Raw genomic sequence first — 15,684 nt, forward strand, 5'->3', positions numbered from 1 at the left:
GGGAAAGACAGCAGCATCCGGAATCGAGTTCTGACGCTTTACGCCATCAGTCATGATCATCTATAAAACATGCAGAGATAAGGTTAAACAGCATTTAAAGCACATGGTTATAAATGGCTGACCGTGACCTTAAAGTCTCAAGGGAAAAGAGGAAAAAAAAAAGAAGAGAAGCGGAGAGAAAGGAATGAGAAGTAGAAAGCTGGAGTAATGAATATAAAAAAAGATAAAAAAAGGACACAAAAAGGATGTGAATGAGAGAACGTTAGGGTGTGATATAAAAGGATGTTAAAGACATACTGTCCAGAGTGAGGAACAGAGATAATGACAGAGTGTCAAGATGATGATACCTCGTATAAAGAGGTTAATAGAGAGCAGGAGCAAGACCAGGAGCAGATATAAGAAAAGACAATGGACTGTATATCCTTGCTTTCTTTTTGGTTAATTTGTGCTCTTCAGGATTACTTTAGAATGCTGCCAAATGAACACAAGAATTTGACTATTTGAGCTCTAGACGTCCTCAAATGAACAAAAAACAACAACAGATTCAATTTATGTGTTCTCTGATGTGAAATATTAATAGAGGACAAATTGTAATGTTACCTCAAAATCAGTTCAGTGCTAAGTTACCTGATAAAAAGGCCCAAAAAGCCCCAAAATAAACCTAGAGAAAAAAAAAGCAGACTTTCTTTTATAGTATGCTGGCTCATCTTAGATTGAAACCTCAGCTAGTGATATCTGGTATCATAAAGCCAGTTAGAAACTGTCTCTGTTAACCCAGGCTTTCTTTATCAGGTTCATGCTGAAAGGAGATCTCTTATGCTGATCCATATTTCAATACATACATATGTTATGATGTTGGATGTTTATACTAAACCTCGACAAATTTTTTTTAAACAGAAGATACATACTGATTGGTATAATCCCCGGACGAGGTTTCCTGCAGCTATGAACGTGAAGTAACGAGAATTTCGCATGAACCTGCTCAGTGAAGCTCAGTGAAATTTTCCTGCGACTGCAAATACAGCTGGCCAATCAGAGGAAAGAGGGCATGTGGGGAGGTGGGCCTTAAAGAGACAGCAGCTGGTATTAGGCCGAGGCTGAAATGAGGGGTTTTACGGACACAAATATAAGATAAATAAGGAGGTTTTTGAGCTACACATCTCGCAATGATGATTATATAAAAGTTATTGTGGCAAAAAACAACAAAAAAACAACAACAACTTTTCTGCATATAAGTCATCGACACAAAAAACTCTCAGCACCACTCTTTTATTACCTATGTGTCAACTACACATTTTACAAGCCCTTAACTTTAACAATGATGCACGTGATTTGAATTGTACAAGCAAGAACTGCATTAGACATTACGTCGGATATGTTCTCATCATGAAATTTATGTTTGACTAACCAGTGGTGTTGTGGTGCCTGACGAAGTGAGCATACTCTTAATTTTTCCCCAAGTAGCCCGTCTTACGTCACTGTTACTAACAGTGACATGAGACTCCTCTTGCATATTAAGTGAGTGTGTAGCCAATTGGAGACAGAGTAGGGAGGGACATCCCTTCACCATCATCGGAATTGCAGCATCCAACTGAATATTGTCAATCAATCAATAGTGTGAATCAGAGGAAATTTTGAAGTGGGTATACTCTATGGAGACTCTGTATACCTGCGTATACTCTGCACTACACCACTGGGAATAACCATAGTATTTGGTCAAATAAATTTATAGATTCTATATCATCACTGAAGAATACCCATCAACAGCTGGACTAATCAAATGTTTAATCTATGTTATGGCTACAAACCAAGTGATGTGTTAAACAGACTTTGCAGGATATTAGGACCAAGCAAAAATAGAAAGTGTAAATGTATAGATGATGTGCTTTAACTTGAAGAAGGAAGCAACCAAGGACAAGCTTTTCACCGCTTTGTTCTGTGGTTCCAAACAAATGAATATACAAATTGATTCAGTTGCTCAAGGAATAATGACTAAAAAATTGCATTTGTCGAGCTAAAAAAAGACATTAGTTGAGCCTAACGCTGACATTAGGCTCAACAGACCTGACATTCCCTTTAATCTCAATTCATAAAACAGCCCTCTTTGTTAGCATGAGTAAGTTCAGCTATTTCTAATGTATGAAAAACATGAAAATGATTATGTTTTCTCTTGTTTTAATATCCTTTTGAGAGCTCCTTTGTGATTCTAAAGCGCTGGATAACACAACAATCAGGCAGACTTCTGTTCCACATTTCTACCTGTATCTGTTGTCATGGAGTTGAGTACAATGTCAAATCTAATTAAGTTGCAAAGCTGTTTCCACAACAGCTACAATTGGTGGGGTAAAGGCTGAGCCGCTTGCATGCTTGTCAATAAAACCCCATTAAAATGAACACATCATAATTACAGCCTCTATTATCCTTCAAGATCTAGGACAGAGGCGCATGGCTGTAATTGGCTGCCTAACTACCCCATATGTGCACGGCCAATAGAAATAATTGTCCTTGTGTGTCGCTGTAACATGTTAACAGAGTCACATCAGAGTTTGTGACTGAAACAATCAATTTCAAGGTGCTCCCGATCAACATAGTCCTATTTGCAATTATGGATTGGTACACAGAATGGTGTAAACACTATTAGTAAACGGCTGCATGGTAGAAACAACACAGCTATGTTTATGGATTTATGCCTGCTAATGTGGGTTTAGCAATTAAAATAAAAACAAACTTGCAGGATTATTTTCCTGCCTGCTGTTTGCTTTATGTTCAAGAAGCTAACAACTCAGCAATCACCAAACGGCAACATTTGTTTGTGTCGTTCAAAACAAATGATTCACAATATCCATACAGCCAGAGAGACTCGGCGAGACGCACATTTGACAAACAAGCAAAAGTGGACTCCTGCAGATATGGCATTCCCTGCAATCTAACCACATCTATAAGCTGCTTGAGCAGATTTGATTTATTCCCCCATCTTAACTTTGCGAGCGCTTGTGGCTTAGTTGCACCACTCCTGTCGCCACACACAAAAAAAAAAGGAAGAAGAAGAGATTAAGAGACTAATGCTTTTAGAACAAAGTGGAGCTGCTGGTCTGCTGCAAGCTTTCGACACTACTGCTGCTTTAAATCTGCAAAAAATGAAGAGCTTACAGAGGTAAAGATGTAATAATGCTCTCATCTCCTAAAGGAATTAACAGTCCTCGTGATGAAGTGGGAAATGAATCTTTGATTAATAGTTTGGATGAGGCCGTGCACAGATGTAGATAGCATCTTTATAATCTGTTCTTCTCATGTGAAACTCCCACCACATTTTTTTTTTTTACTTCTTTATGTGCACAGAATAGCATGAAAAGGCCAGATGGATTGTCCGATGTTTGAAGAATGATTGTTTTGAAAGCCAGCTGTGATCTGGGACGATGTCCTGCATAAGTTACACTATCAGAACACACCCGAGACGGCCACGAAGATGTTGTCCAATCCCTGTCTTCTAAAGAGATGAGATTAGATTTCTTCATATTAAATGCTCTTTTTTTTAACCTACTTTAAAGTTTAATCTTCAGGCATTGACTTTTAACCTGAGATTTTTCTTATTACATTGCAGATATTCATTGACCTATCCTGTGTCTTCAGAAGGGTTTCAGACATCAAGGCGACATAAATGTGAAATTGTTGTTTAATGTTCCTCCCTCCGACGCAAGCTTTAGATAATCTTCAGATACAATCAAATAAAAAAAGGACACTGACATTTCAGATAACATAATTTCCTTTCCAAGCAGGCCTTTGAATAAGAAAAAGTATTTGTAAAACTTTCTAATAGCGCTGAGGAATTACTATAATTATGTCACAGCGGTAGCAGACACAGGAGGTTCCAGTTGTCTGATTCAAACTTTAATTTTGTCCAATTACTAAGCTCTGCTCTTCTGAAAATGCAGCACATGGAGGAGTGGAATATTTAATATCTTTCTCTGTGCTCTAATTTTGAGTATTGATCAGGCTTAGTTTGATTAACTCTGTTCTGAGCAACCGTGTAAACAAGATGACTCATCAATAGTCACACAAATCAATAACTTGATAACTTTCAAAAGGCTGCATGCTTAGATCAGTTCTGTTCTTCACAGATTCATTTCAGTTATACTCTTATTTCTCCCTCGCCCTGTCGACTGAAGAAACTGGACTGTGTTTCAGTGTTCCCCCAGTTAGGTGTTTGATATCAATCAAATTAAATGATAAATTAAGGAGTTCCAGTTTTTTGGGGATACCATTTTTTCTTTAAATTAATAAATCAACAATGAAGGGATAATTCCATACCATTTCTTGATTTCCAAAACCTTGAAATTTGCTGATATTGTGTCAAGTAATCATACCAATCCAAGTGTTGGATTCGCAGGTTGCTGGAGACAATCCCAGCTGTCATTAAGCGAGAGGAGAGGTACACCCTGGACTGGTCGCTTGTCAATAGCAGGGCTGACACACAGTGACAAACAACCAGCCACACCTAACAGACAATTGAGAGTCACCAATTAACCTAACAAGCATGTCTTTGGACTGTGGGAGGAAGCTGAAGTACCCGGAGGGAATCTATGCACGCATGGGGAGAACATTGCAAACTCTGCACAGAAAGGCCGTGTCCGATGGGGATAGAAACAAGAAACCTTCTAGCTGTGAGGCATCAGCGCTAACCTCTGCACTAACATGCAGCCTCTGATACAAGTGTGATAACAAATACTTTAAAGGTGCATTATGTAGATTTGGTCCTGGAATTTGAAAGTTGGAGAAGTGAAACAATTCTATGCTTTATTTTCTGAACTAAATACCCAGAATGTATTCAAATGAAAAAAGTGGTCCCTGGAGCTAAAAAGCTACCAGGAGAGTAACACTTTCACTGTTGCGGGCCCACCACCATAACTTCTCGCGTATCATTGTATCTTCAAACAGTGTCCCAGAGACCAAATTTTCCTCTGAGGACAGTTTGTGTAAAGAGTTATGATGGACATATACCACATAATCTGTACATTTCTCCAACTTTTGCATTTCTCTACCAAAACTCCATAGTGCACCTTTAACATATTCAGACGACTGATTTTTGTCTTTTTACATTTAGTTGAATCCTCATAAATACAAATTAAGAAAGCCTTTAAATCAGTAACAAGTACAATAAAAGTTAAATTTTCTTTCAATTAAAAGCACTTAAAATGACCTCCATCCACTTTCATCAGTTACATTAAAACAAAGACAAAATAAAAGCAATCAGTTCAATAAAAAAAAAGTAATAACCTGAAAATGGGCCATCTTTTACTTTTGATACTTTGTGAATTTTGAAACTTGAACACCCGGTATTTCTTCACGGCAGTGTTACTACATTTTGCTAACTTTGGCATGTTTTTTTTCTACCTGTGAGTGTAAGTTAGCTTTGCTAGCTAACATTATACTCTCCAATAGCACCACTTTTTCAAGTAATGAATGACCTGAAATCAGTACTTGCTGCTGGCAGTTGCTCACAGCAACCATGATTGGAATCATTGCTGTTTGTGCTACTGTTGTGGAACAGTTGTTATTAAATTGTGTAGTCATTTTCTATACTTGTATCTGCGTTGCAACATCTCTTATGTGCTGGAACGGCTGTCTGCTCGAGTCTCAGGTACTAATTAGCTGAATATTCCCTCAGATAGTGTTTTTTCTTTTCTTTTTTTATCATAGTGTGTTGTCTATAATTTGGGCTCTTGGAAAAAGGCAGGAGGAGTGTGTATATGTGTGTAAGTGCGTACTGTAGCTCAGTAAGTGGGTGGCCGAGTGATGGAAGCTCATCAACTCAGTGATAATCTAATTACTGCTCCAGACAAAGATAGATGGACCTGGGCAGCAAAACACACATCTTTGTGAGATTTAATTTGCGCTGTAAAAGCTGCACAAATAATTTAGGGGCCTTGCCACAGATATGAATTTTGATGCATGTATATTAGTTTTCACTGCCCTCAAATGGGCTCTGTTACATAAGTCGCAGCGTGCCAGCTTGTCGAGACAAACTGAGAGTCTGTCGAAACAAACTGTGAGACAAATAGAGTGGAGTTACTGAAGGATCTGATTAAAAGCAGAGAAGAGCGATGTATTGAGAGTTATTGATGAGTGGTGACAGATGTGACGGCTGACAGTGACAGATACCACTCCCCCATCTGTCCCTTTGTGTTTAAGTTAATTTCCTATCCAGTCCCTTTCTTTCAAGGCGTGTCGGAACACTACAGAGATTTTTTACAAGGGTTGAGGGAGATGGAGGTCAAAATCTGATTTGTATGGAAAGTGGAAGACTCCATATAAGCAAATTAAAGCTGGATTTTGCAGATGACATTTTTGTTCAAGAGCTGTCCGAATTTTCACGACATTTGACCTCTGGAAAGAGACGTCTGTGTGTCTCTTTCCCACAAATGCATTTCAGAATGGAAATCTGTCAGCTGGAGGCTTCAGCGCTTTAATAATTGGATTTTTTAACATAAATTGTAACCCAGTGAGGTCATTTGAAGCAATGCTTGTAATTACAAATTGTTAGTGCCAAGGGAGCTTTGTGACACGGCTGCTGTAAAATGGTTCCAAGGCACTGGACCGGTCCAGCCTTTTCTCACTGCGATGGAGGAAGAAATGCCTCGGAATATTTTTGAGGCTTGTAATTTATGCATGTCATTTTTCAGGTCCTTTGCTCTGATTAATTAAATTAAATGGAGCTCAAATGAGAATTTGAATATGTTGTAATACCCTGATCCATTGTTTTCTGTTGTGAAAGAATTGAGAAAAAGTATTTATTATACTGGTCAAAAGTATTGGAATTAAATGATAAATACTACATCTAAAGCCTGATGAAGCCTCTGCTTAATGTTATATAATGTCACCAAATGTGTATTACCACACAATGAAGTTATCATTATCTGTAGGCTGTAAGTTACCATCACTTTTTAATGTCTTGTCTTTAGAAATAGGAAAAGATGTCTTAAATTGTTCAGTGGATATTCTCTTCCACCTATGATGTTATGTAACTTTATTCAATGCAAGAGAAATGAAAGATTACATAATTTGAGCGTTTCCCTTGGCCCCCTATCTTTTGCTATTTATTAAGCAAAGTTTTATAGAAATAAAAAGAGACATACTGACTCCTCAGTGGGAAATGATTAGTTAATGATGTACCTGAATATCATAAATGTTACAAATATATCATCTAGCCTTGAGCAACTGATGATGAAATTGTGACTGTTCCCATTGAAACAAAGATCAAACTTTAATTGAAATGATCTCTGTTTCATACTGTTGAAAAGTAAAAGGTATGCCACTCCAGTAGTGAAGCCAATTCAAGAAAACGAAGAAAAAAAACACAAAAATTAGCAGACAATATTTTGTGGCATAGTTACGTTCACCAGCTTTGCACACTGGAAGATCCAAGCAGTTACTTCTGAGTGCTAAAGCCGGTTGTATTTTTTTAATAATGATTTCTGCAGTGCACAAGGTAAAAAGTTCAAGAGGTCTGCCTTTTAAGACTCCCTCCTATTGCTCAGCTGTGGAGGCTGACATTAAAAGTGTCGGCTTGCTGCTGGTATCTCAACACGTTTGAGCAACAAACTGTAAAAAAAAGCTTCTTTCGCTCTTTGTCTGGGCAGACATCAAAAAGCACGGCCACGTGTTAGTATTTTCCTTTGCAGCAATCGGAAATACCTTAAGCGTAAGAGAGCACTCTGATTTCAAAGATTGGGTCAATAACAGGCAGCAAGAGCACAATATGTTTTTTGTTTTTTGTTTATTTATTGATCTGTTTATTTTACTTGGAAAGAGTTCATATACAACATCAACATCACTTTTGTGACGAATAGAATAACAGTTAGCCAAATGCTGATAGGTCACAATCTGAACATACTTTACAACAGCCTTAGGGGCGAGGGGGGTGTTTGCTAACCTTGATCAGGGCACCTCATCCCGGCTCTACTTCCCTGCTCCTCTTTCTTAGACCTCTCTTCAGACTCTGTGTCTTTCTATTTTCTCTTTGTTCTCTTGGTCACTCTTTTTAATGTGTAATAGTAATATGTAGGAATAGTTTTTTTGTATATGTGGATCATTGGGGGCCATTTAGTAGGGTCAGCGTTGTCACTACATTGAGCTTGCATGTATGGATCCATGCAAGCTGGGCCATGCTGGTTTGGCTGTGATGGCCATGTGGTAAGGGTAAGGATATAGAAGTTCTGTGTGTGATTGTGGTGGCCAGTGAAAGCTAGCAGGGTGTCTCTGGAGTCAGGATCTCACTGGCCTTTCAGGGGTGCATTGGCACTAATCGGATGAAACACGATGAAGGGAGGTTCCCACTTGACAACCCCGGTGATGTCCTGACTGGCTCTTCCCAGCAGTCCCAGACAGTTGTGGGGGGCTAGAAGGCGCCATGTAGTAAGGTCAGCGTTGTCACTACCAGGCTAGCTTGCATAAGCAGAGCAGGGGTCTGTTGAAGGTGGCAGTGCTGTTTTGGTTTGCGCTGGTAACCAAGAGCAATAAGGTAGGTGATGCAATTTATCAGTAGGGCATAGGGGTATAATTTGGACGAGGGGTTTCTTCACTGAGCGTTTATCCTTTCATTAGGGCACACGTATCTTGTGTTTGTTTCAAATTACAACAACACTGATTTAACTGGACTAGAACACAATCCAGAGTGACACACACACACACACAACCATCAGCAGCAGTTGGTCAAGGTAAAATAAAGAACACCTCAGGAAAATTAAAAAAACGTGATTTGAAAATGTCTAGAAAGGATGAATATTTTCATTTTGATGTTCCATATCATTTGTCTAGTGTAGAGAAACAAACTACTTTACCCAAACACAGAAGTCTCAAATTGTTATAACTAACACTACATGTGTGTAAAATGGCGAGTCATTCAAAGGTCAAGTGAGTGCTGAATTCCCTGCAGAAGCGACGGCCAACAGAAATTCATCTTCCAGCTAGAGGCTGTTATTTCTACTCCAGCAGCTTTTTTTCCCCTTTTACACCTTAGTATATTCCTCAATTGTCCACCTCCCTGTAGTTCTAATACCTCTTGTGGAACCCACTGTATTTTTTCAGAGTGTCTTGTTGACTGAGTCGGGAAATATGATTGTGCTGCAGAGACAACTGCTCATCTAGTGTCCTTCTCATATCCACAACTCGTCTTTCTCTCCCTCTGACTTCTCCATCTCCCCCATCTCTGTGTTGACAGAAGCCCATTTTAGATGGAGTGTCCTTTTGCGTCATGTACCTTTCTCATCAGCGAGAACGACTTTTTTTTTTTTACGCACCCTACAAGGCCCTCTCAGCGTCAGATTTATTGTCAGTGTTGGGGCTGAAGTTGACTGCTGCCTCTCTGTGATGTATTTTAACTGATGTGCTGACACTCTGGAGTGAAGAGATGAGCTTTTACCACAAATGAAAACGCTTTTGTTGGTGTAGAGATAGAGGGGAGAAGAGTTAGTGAAAAGAGAATTTCTGTGGAGTCTTGAAAAGATGTAATTAGGAGCCATCATTATGTAAATCTGGAAATGCTGTTTCAATATAACCACCCTTTTACATGCACTTCACTCCCTCTTTTTAAACTTTTTCGATTTAGCCATTTTCCTGCAGATATGTTCCTCTCTCCCCACAGCCACTTTTCTTCCTCCTGCGACATTTCACCCCCATGCCTCATCATTTCTTCCAACTCTTCCTCATATCCATTTGATGGCTCCGTCCTTCACTTTGCCCTCCCAGGAAGCAGATCAATAAAGGTTGAGCGAGGCCAAGCATCAGCCAATCACTCAATGATTTCCCCCTTTGCCTTGGATTCAGGAAAGGGGATGTACCCACTCTTATATATTTGTCAGGCTGCCTTCTTTGGGCTCAAAATTGTTTTTTGTGACAAAATGAATGATTTGAATCTTTTTAACATTTTGACATAATACAAACAAATTAGTCTGGCTAAAATTAACAATGTTGTTTTTTCTCATTCTCTTTAATTATTTTCTATCTGCCAGTGGCCTATTTTTATCTCCAAAATTTAGCAAAAACTTTTAATTGATACTGAACAGAAATGAAACTAACTCATAGCTTTGACTCTCAGGAACAGCTGATAGTTTCTCTGATTTATTGAACTCTTGTATTGTTTGTTTTTGTGATTTTCTCAGCTTAAGTCAATCGCTTAAACTGAGAAACAAAGAAAAAAATCAACAAACAGTTGGCGAAACAGAAGTAGGATTTGTGTAGTCTTCTACATATCTTTGACCCTCCTGCTCACTCAACTACGTAGAATTTTTGTTTTTACTTGTGTAAATAAATGGCTTCCTTAGAGATTCAGCCCACCCTGTATTAGCTACTCAGTTGATTTGACAAAATGTCTGCAGTGCACAAGATGACTGATTAGAAAAAAAAGAACTTAAGACCCTAACCCTACATACTGCAACAAAATATATAGAGAACATACGGTGGCTGGTAGGGGTCAAACGCTCAGCAACTGATGAAACGACATACATTTAGAAAAACGCGCAGCATATATAGAAACGCTGCACATTCAAAACCAAATGCAAACTGCTTTGACAGACGGGCATTAGCATGCAGCTACATTGAGTCCAACAGTAGATTATTTTAAATTCTGAGCTTTAAGAACAAGCACAGAAACGTTGATGTGATAGATGTTTTAAATTGAAGCATGATTCAGTGACTGCATGACTTGTTTCAATCATTTCTCTCAGAAACTGATTCTGGTCACTAATCGTTTTCCTGTTAAATCAGGAGATGATTATATGAGTGATGCATGTGTCCAAGTCTACACGGACAGGAACCAAAGTGTGGAGAAATCAAAAGTAAGGTTTACTTTTTATGTTGAGTGTTCTAAAACACAGTGAGTGTTACATCAGTTCAAAATCTTTGTGAGGTGGCAAACATATGCCAACTGATAATTAGACCATATTTATCCCAATTATAAATAACATTACAGTATTGCAAACAGTGTTATTTTCCCTTTGATCTCTTGAACAGTTCCCTTTGATTGGTGGATTTCCTGTTGCTTGTAATGTCCAACCAGTAATGCGTACAGTTTTCTTGTGTATCTTCATGCTCATCTTTATTCAAGTATTAAATATTCATGATGACACCAATAGACCCTCTCAGCTGTATCACCACGAAGAGGCTCAATTGAAGTTGACTGTATGTTGCTTGTTTCAGTGCGCCTGGTACACTTGTCTATCAACAGATACATTTTAACAGGACACAGCGAGCCTGCATATATGCATATATGTACTGTACAGTACATACTGCATGTAAAAGGCTATCTTTCTATAGAAGAAAAGACAAACTATAGTGAGTCTTTATCTATAAATTTAAAAAAAAATCCAATGTTTTTTCCAAAAGTTTCATAAAGCTCTCTAACAGACTCCATATTTCCACATGGATACATTTTTGTTTGTGCGTGCGTGTTTGTGTGCGTGCGTGTGTGTGTGTGTGTGTGTGTGTGTGTGTGTGTGTCAGCATGTGTGTGTGCGTTTGTATTTGGGAGGAAGGCTTACCAAGTAGGAGTTGCCACAGAAGACGAGTGTGAACATGAGCAGCAGGCCGTGGCAGACTTTCAGAGAGGTGCTGTTCCTCCCCCGCACTCTGCCAGAACATTCCTCATTTTCAGACCTTAATTGAAAATAAACAGATCACTGGGGACCACAGTGTAAATCTGATGGGCTGGAAAGTCCACTACCACTGGTAATGTTTAATCATATTATGCTCAAGATCTGAAGTGAGATTAATAAACCCAATTAGACTCGAGCAAAAAGAACACACAGACCTTGAGCCTCACTTTCACACTTCAAGCAGACTGTTATTGTTCACAATTACCGGAAACAAAACATCTTCATGTCAAGAATTACTGTTTGTTTGTTTTTGAGTCAAAATAATTTCCAGAAACTGACTGCAAGCTTAGTTTTTTAAGACTGCACATGAACTTAACACATAACTTTTAATTGGATTTATTTTTGCTTAAAGGTCCCATATTATGCTTTTTCTGGTTTTATATGCTCTTTAGTGTGTTTTCAAAGTGTCCTGTGCATGTTTAGGCACATCTATGTGCAAAAATTCAAAGTCTGCGGAAACGCAGCTTCTCCTACGTCCTCCTGTTAGCTTTAGCATTAGCCGCATGTAACGCTCAGTTCTAGCCCCCCTTGATAAAAATTTGTCAGTCCGACGTCATTGTCAGTGTGAGATCACTGATCTAAGCCCATTGGCTCGTTGTGGCAAGCACCTGCAGCTCATGTTGCACGCCCGTTAACTTCTGTAACACGCCCACGATATGCCGTAGCCTGCGGTAGCACAGTAGTGCTAAGGTGCTAATGTTTACGCTCCCCTCGGACGGAGCCAGTGGCTGCATTCCCAATATGGTAAAAGAGGCGGGACATTTCTGAGAACCGTGCTGAGCAACTGACCAATCAGAGCAGACTTGGCCCACGTGGGGTCTAGCAGTGGGGGCTCAGCAGAGCGTAGCTGACGGACTCAGAGCGTAGAGGGAGCAAGTAGGAGCAGTACATGAAAACAGACACTTTTTTCAGATTTTAGCTATTGTGAATGTACAAAAGTAGGTACATAGATTAAATATACAAACCCCAAAAAGGGCATAATATGGGCTCTTTAAAGACAATTTAAATGCAGATGGATAGACACAAATCTTAATTAAAATAATTATAATAATTATTAATTCATATAAATTCTGAAATAATAAAATGGGTTTATGGGTCAGTTTTGAGAATAACTAATTAAAATGCTCAGACTAAGTGTTTTTATTTCTGCTTCAATCATTTTTTTTACACAAACAATTAATAAAATGACAAAGTTTATTGTGAATCGGTCATCCCATAGATTAATCCAAGGGCCTGATTCTTCAAAAGGTTTCATCCAGGTTCATTTAGTGGGGAGTGGGGTCTACCAAGGATCCCATTATCAAGGTTCTTTTTTTAACCTGATCAACCTGATCCAGTTACAGGTTTTTAAGGATTACTAAATCTGGATTACCAGTTCTTTAAATGGGATTTTGCATTACATTATTTGTCCACAGGGGGCACCAAAACTCAACAACAATCAACAAAACGGAAAGATCCTCACAGTTCCTTTATATTAAAAAATTAATGTTTGATATTGATAGTATCTGGTGAAATATTTGGACAGCATAATAGAGCAAAACATATCGTGAAAAATGTCTTGTAAGGCCTACCTTGTAACATGTTCTTGTATTGTATGACCATAGTTCTCTTCCAGTTTTTTTTTTTTGTTATCTATACACAGCCCCGTAATCCTAATCATAAAAGATTTGAACAACACAGACGTGTGGGATTTTACAGATAGAAACATGAATGGATTACCTGCTGCTCTTGAATCACAGAATTCTATTATTTCCTTTAAAAAGCTGATTTTAAGATATGATCCTAATCGATAGCGTTCATTCTTTTGGATTACTTTTGAACAATAGGGTACGCGGAAAAATAAACCCATTTTGAATTTCATTTTAATTACAAAAGATGACTGGCTGGCGAGGAATTATGGGAGTGATTCTCTCTCCACCCCCAACCCTGATGAAAACCAACTCAGAGTTGAGCGTAGTCAAGAGAAACGAGCAAAACAGACCTGAGGAAGAGAATATGCTCACCAACGATGTATCCAAGTATAATTGACATGACGTTTTAATCGCAGTAGCACTTACAGCAACAGTGCAGCAGATTTCAGTAGCAGCTCCCGCTTCTTATGCAGCCATCTTTGACATAACATCCGATGTTTCCACGGCAACGATAAACATGTCGTGTCTGTCATGGCATCTACATATTGTAAGTTTGAGTCAAAGGAGCGTTTTTCTGTTTTAACTTCAGTGACACTCTGTGATGTATTAGTGTGCGCCGTCAAACAGCCAAAGAGACTTTTTAAAAAGTCTCAAGGTGACCAAACACATAAGCAGATCAACTGTTTAGATAAGGTTAGAGAAAGGCTGACTTGTCGTTATTTGTCTCTTGGTACTTTTAGGGGTCATTAAAAAACCCTTAATATCACATTTTCAGTTTTAAAGCTTTGTTGTTGTTATTTGTTATAAATAAAAGATCTGACAGGATGGGCTGGTTTATACGATGTTTGCAATACCTGTGGGAGATGAGAAGTCATTCAATTTTAATGAACACACCTTAAGTAAGAGTATTTTTATTACCTCCCCTGAAGGTTTAGAAAAAGCGGTGACCTTCCCCCCAGCAAATAAATTTTAATGACACAATAAATGTTGAAATAGTATCCAAGGCCATGGCGAGCTTCTACCACTTAGATCAGCCCGCCTAAGCTGTGAGATAATATAAAGCATATGTGAATGAGAGACCTTTAAAACATTAACCTTTCTAGGAATGGTTCTTGAACTCTTCTTCATCATCATCTTCTTGTTTTTCTTCTTTAAAGATAAAGATAAGATAAGATAAGATATACTTTATTCATCCCAGCAGGAAAATTTAGGTGTTCCAGCAGCCAGCATACATACAAACACACAACACAACACATAATATACATACATATCCCACCCATACAAAAAAAAACATGAGCCCACAATACAGTTTGATATATGATATATGCAACTCAGGCTAAAGTTTAAAAGTTGAAATGGCTTCTGTCCTTACTTAAAGGAGAGTCGTTATAAAGTGCAATTGCAGTAGGTAAAAAAGTATTTTTAAATCTGTCCTTTTTGCAGCGTAGCTGCCGTAGCCTCCCACTAAAAACACTATTTTGTTCACACACAAGATTGTGTAAGGGATGCATGTTATTGTCCATAATGTTCAACAGTTTCTGTATCATCCTTCTCCCCATCACCACCTTCAGGGGCTCCACAGCAGTCTCCAGCACAGAGCCAGCCCTCCTAATCAGCTTGTTAAGCTTTTTAGAGTCACAAGCCCTGATGCTGCTGCCCCAACAGATGGCTGCAAAGAAAAGAAAATGGCACTTCCCACAACAGTCTGATAAAACATGGATAACATTTTGCTACACACATTAAAAGACCTAAGCTTCCTCAAAAAGTAGAGTCTGCTCTGACCCGTCTTGTTGACAGCCTCTGTGTGGTGCTTCCAGTCCAGTTTATTGTTCATGTGCACCCCCAAGTATTTATAGCACTCCACCACCTGCACCTCATCCCCAAGGATAGAGATGGTGCTTAGCTCAGGCCTGTCCCTCCTAAAGTCCACCACCGTTTCCTTGGTCTTTGTTACATTTAACACCAGGTGGTTCTTCCCACTCCATGCAACAAAGTTATCCACCAGCATCCTGTATTCTGTCTCCTCTCCACCACTGATACACCCTACTACCGCAGTATCGTCTGAGAACTTCTGTAAGTGACAAGCCTCAGAGTTATACTGGAAGTCTGAGGTGTCTAGTGTGAAGAGGAAAGGGGGCAGCACAGTCCCCTGCGGCGCTCCTTTGCCACTGACCACCCGCTCAGACACAGACCTCCCCAGCCTCACAAACTGTGGTCTGTCAGTCAGGTAATCCATGATCCATGACGTTGTGGTGGTGTCTACCTGCATCAGCTCCAGCTTCTCACAGTAGCAGTACTGGCTGTATGGTGTTAAAAGCCTTGCATGAATGTTTTGCTCTAATATCCAATACCAGAGAACAAAGACATTGATCAAAAGTTGCTATAAAGCATCCAGCAAACTAATT

This window comes from Labrus bergylta, chromosome 3 (assembly GCF_963930695.1).
Source record: "Labrus bergylta chromosome 3, fLabBer1.1, whole genome shotgun sequence".
Taxonomy (NCBI): Eukaryota; Metazoa; Chordata; class Actinopteri; order Labriformes; family Labridae; genus Labrus; species Labrus bergylta.